Source organism: Ixodes scapularis, unplaced genomic scaffold (genome assembly GCF_016920785.2).
Source record: "Ixodes scapularis isolate PalLabHiFi unplaced genomic scaffold, ASM1692078v2 PGA_scaffold2__306_contigs__length_199485367, whole genome shotgun sequence".
NCBI classification, from domain to species: Eukaryota; Metazoa; Arthropoda; class Arachnida; order Ixodida; family Ixodidae; genus Ixodes; species Ixodes scapularis.
Window position 1 is genome coordinate 122,751,077 of NW_024609857.1, and position 5,248 is coordinate 122,756,324.

Here is a 5,248-nt window from a genome sequence, read left to right on the forward strand (position 1 = left end):
TGATCACTGTGGTCTTGATCGTCTTGATCTTGATCTTGATCGAGGCGCAGTGCGCAGTTTCGTAGCAAATGTTGATATTTTTATAAAGTGAATCAAATGCATAAATCATAAAAACTACGTTAAAAGTGTTTTTTTTTTTTTGTAATGTTTTAATTTTTTAAGTACACCAATGCACTTAAATCCCAGCCGCGAATCTAGTTTTAATCTATACACCAACTCATCTCTGTGACGTCACGGCGCGGTGGTGGCGCGTGGGTCGCACTTCCGGTCAGGGGCTGTGGGCAGAAGTCCCCATGCCAGACGTGTATTCCTGCGTTGTTTTGAAGCGAACCAGACAATAACCAGCCTTCTCGTCAAAACGCCGGGACTGAGGCCGTACCAAAAGAGTCGAGAATGGTTTGAAGGTCAGTTTTCACCTGCTCGCTTCGTCCGAGAAGAAAAGGGAAAAGCAGACGCCGTCGGACAACGATTGCTTGGACGGGAAGCACTTTGGGTTGAATTCACGGATACTTGTGGTTATCAGATTTATTTGTTTTGTTCCAACATGAACGCCAGAAAACCGTCAAGTTGTGCGGACCACCTGCGGACTACGTTCAATGCGTCTTCAAGTTCAAACGGCCGCCTGATCGTTCGAACTGTCGTCTGCTCTTTTAAACGTTTCTGCTTGTCGTCTGCTCTCTTAGACGACGCCGGCCCGTTGACCAAATGTTGGCCCGGTACTTGCTATAAGTAAGTGCAGGTCTCAAAAGACTTAAGTTTGAAGGTTGGTAAGCAGGCTCGATGTAAACAGTAAATACAAGGAGATGTTGATCATTGTTACCAGTGACCATCACTGACTTGCTATGCCTAATAGACTTGGTCCGATTCTGCTTGCGAGTTTTAGTATCGACGTCGACCATCTCAGCTGCGGTTCACGCTTTTGTAGCCCGAGCGGCGTCGCGACTGAAAATTGCGAGCGAAATCTCACCATGCGAATCAGGTTTTAGCGTACATACTGCGGCGTCCACGCGGAATGAATCGCCACATGTCACATTATTCACGCGAAGTTTAGCGCTGTAGCGAGCCTCGGTAATTTCGCTGACGCCGCTCAAGTAGTCAGACATCGCCAGGAAGACGTAGAATCAACAATTCGAACGCGAAAAAGAGCAGGGGGACTCACACCGACGCTGACAACATCGCATTTCAATGGTTTGTTTATGGGCGACGGCGATCTTCTTGCCCACACCCCCATCGCGCATGCGCGGCGCCGGTGGCGTCCGCTAGGGGCGCTCCGGTTTGTTTGTAAACCTAGTAATAGTTCATGCGGGGCTTAATGATGTGCTGAAGGGTAGGAGCCAGAACCTCGGAAAGCAGCTAAACGTGGGAATACGTAAGCTGAGGGACGTGTCTGAGAATGTGCATGTGGTTGTGTGCACCATTCCAGAAGTTCGGGGGCAGTCCGGGTTAACGGAGAGGAGGGTTGTCGAAGCCAACGGAGTAATTAAGGGTATGAGTCGACAGCTTCGGTACGACGTAATGGAAGTAAACAGAGAAGTGTACGAGGCTGGCTCCCGCCCTTTTGCAGATGGCATTCACTACAGTGAGGCCACGGGTTACAGGGTGGGGGATAGGATGGGCCGCACGGTGACTGCTTTTTTGGGGGGACCGAGGGCCCTGGGGGTACTGAAGTAACTGAAAACCCAACAAAGTCAGGAGAGGCACCCAGGGTTAAAAAGAGGAGAAAACGTAAGAACAGGTATAAAAAATCAGCACAATCAGACATTGGATATATTAACATGCAGGGTGGTAGAAATAGGTTAAAATGGGAAGAGGTAGAGGAGCAACTAAGAAAGGAGGATTTAATGGTGTATGGGTTTGTGGAAACACATCTCAGAGACATGGAGCAGCCACCTTGCAACCCTGACTATGTGTGGGAAGAATGCAACAGAATGGAGGGAACGAGGAAGGGAGGTGGAATTGGAGCATTTATTAAGAAGAATATGAACTTTCAAAGGATCAGAAAGGAGTGCGCCGAACATTTGTGGCTAAAAGGAAAAGTCGCTGGGGAATCAACAGTCCTTGGAGTGGTTTACTTATGGACAGGGACAGGTGCTAAAGAGGAAAACAGAAAAATGATTGATTGCATATCAAGAGACATTAGTGAACTAGGGGAAGGCTCCGAAATAATTATTATGGGAGACATGAATGCCCATATTGAGGGTCTGGATGGGTATACGGACTCAACTGGAAGCGTATTACTAGAACTGGTGGAAAAACATGACTTAGTATTATGTAATACCAGTCAGAAGTGTGACGGGCACATAACTTGGGAAACTGGCAATCTGCATTCAACCATAGATTACGTACTCATGTCACACAAAATATATGGTAAGTTACAAGTAATGAAAATAGATGAAGAAGGTTCCAAAAGTCTTGGTAGTGATCACAAACGTATTAAGCTGAATTTTGCCAGAGAAGTAAATGCTGAAACTAGACAACATAATTCAAAGCAAACTTTCTGCAGCGACAAAGAGTTGGAAATAGTTGTTGAAAGAATAGAGGCAGCAGTTTCAGGGCAACGGCATACAGATTGGACTTATGAGAGCCTAACTAGGCTTTTTTCTCTAGAACTAGACAAAGTTAAGAGTAAACGAAAGGGGAAGCAAGGACATAGACCAAAAAGTTGGTGGGACAAAGAAGTGAAGCAAGCGATACAAAAACGTCAGGAAGCCTCTAGAGAACACAGGTATTCCAAGCGTAGTGGGGAGTCCGAAACGGAAGTAAAAAGAAAATGGGACAATTTTGTAACATGTCGCCGAGAGGCATCCAGTTTGATCAATGCGAAAATTCAGAGAAAGGGTGAGGAATGGATGAGTAATGTAAGTAAGAAAGATAGAAATGCTGCCAAGAAGTTTTGGGAGCACTTGAACTCACTCGGTGAAACAACGCAAGCTAGACAGAGGTTCATACTCTCGCATCAGGGAGATCAATTAGAGGGAGATGATGCGATACAATATATAGGAGCAGTGATGGAGGAGAAATTTCGGGAACGGGTACATGTGGAAGATAGGAGAACCAAAGGAAGTAGCAGTCCAGTTTGTGACATCGCGGATTTTGGACAAAGAGAATGGGAAAAGGCGGAACGAAGAGTCCCTAGTGGCACGTCGACAGGCACAGATGGTATCCCTATCAAGCTGGTGAAGAATTTGGGTCCTAAATCTAAGGCAAAACTAAGGGAGGTAGTGAGTACCATGATAACAAAAGGAAATATTCCAGATGAATGGAGGCTTAGTAGGATGAGTATGATATATAAGGGAAAGGGAGATAAGTCTGATATTAGGAATTATCGTCCTATAACCGTGACACCGGTTATTTACAGGTTGGTAATGCAGATTATAAAGAACAGACTGGAGGAATGGGTAGATTGCGAGGGCATACTGGGCGAGTTACAGAACGGGTTTCGAAAACAAAGAAGGTGGGAGGACAACTTATTTTCTCTAACACAGTGTATAGAAATAGCGCAAAAAGAAAACAGACAGCTCTGGCTGGCATTTCTGGATATCAAGGGTGCCTATGACAATGTGAACCAAAGAAACCTGTGGGACATAATGGAGAACTTAAACCTAGATGAAGGACTAACAGCACTATTAAGGAACATTTACAAAGATAACAAGGTGATTATAACATGGGAAGGAAAGGCGACAGGGAAAATAGAGATAAGACGAGGCCTTAGGCAGGGGTGCCCGTTATCGCCTTTGCTGTTTATGTTGTATCTGAGAGGATTGGAGGATAGACTAGAGAAGAGTGGGCTTGGGTTCAACCTTTCTTACAGTAAGCTAGGCCAAAAAATTCAGCAATCCTTACCGGGATTGATGTATGCGGATGATATTGTACTAATGGCTAACAACAGGACAGAGTTGCAGGAATTAATGAGCATCTGTGGTAGGGAAGGAGAGGAATTAGGTTTAGAATTCAGTAGCGAAAAATCGGCAGTCATGATTTTTAACGAGGATGAAGTTGAGAGGCTGAAGATACAGAATATTACAGTTGAGAGAGCTAGTAAATACAAGTATCTAGGAGTATGGATATGTGATGGTGCAGAATATCTCAGAGACCATGAAAAGTATATAATAGGTAAGGGCAACAGAAATGCAGCTGTAATGAAAAATAGAGCACTTTGGAATTACAACAGGTATGAGGTGGTGAGAGAGATTTGGAAAGGGGTCATGGTGCCTGGCTTGACTTTTGGAAACGCAGTGCTATGCATGAAATCCGAAGTGCATGCGAAACTAGAAATAAAACAGCGCGGAGTAGGTAGACTGGCTTTGGGGGCGCATTGCAAAACGCCAAACCAGGGAGTACAAGGAGACTTGGGATGGGCATCATTTGAGAGCAGGGAAGCGGTGAGCAAGGTAGAATTTGAGGATAGGTTGAGGCTAATGGATGGGGAGCAATGGGCACGAAAGGTTTTCAGCTATTTATACATGAGGAGTGTAGACACAAAGTGGAGACAGCGCACTAGGAAATTAAGAGGAAAGTTTTTGGGCTATAGCGAAGATACGGAAGAGCAAGTCTCAGTTAAGAAGAAAGTTAAGGCCACAGAAAGAGATCGGTGGCTAGAGGGAATGCAGACAAAGACTGCTCTGGAAAGCTATAGATTAAACAAAAGAGTTATTGCCAAAGAAAGCATTTATGACAATTCTAGGGGAAGCTCATTGCTGTTTGAGGCAAGAACGGGTGTTCTGCGAACCAGAACATACAGAGTGAAGTACCAGGAAATTGATACAGTGTGCACTGCTTGTGGAGAGGAGGACGAGACGGCTGAGCACTTGATACTCTACTGTAAAGGGCTTCACCCTATGCCTACCGAAGACAACATAGATTTAATAAAGTCATTGGGTTTTAGAGACAGCGAAGGGAGAGTGGATTTCAAGACTGTAGAGATTACCAAGCAAAGATTAAGTGAATGGTGGCAGAAATCGAGAGAAAACTAGGTATTTTCTTATTCACTGATGGCAAGGGGGTTTCATAGCCTCACTTTCTTTGCTCTGCGGAGTGAATATAGATTTCACATTTAAATATTCTAAGCTTAAATGGTAAAACAAAATGGCTAGGTGGCGTAAGCTACCGCCCGATCCAAAGGGCTCAGCCGTATTCATCCATCCATCCATCCAAACATGAGTTGGTGTATACTGCCGAGGCGACGCCAGTCAACAACCAACCCGATCAGAGCCGTATTGGCCGTATCATGTGACTGTCTTTTCGGCGC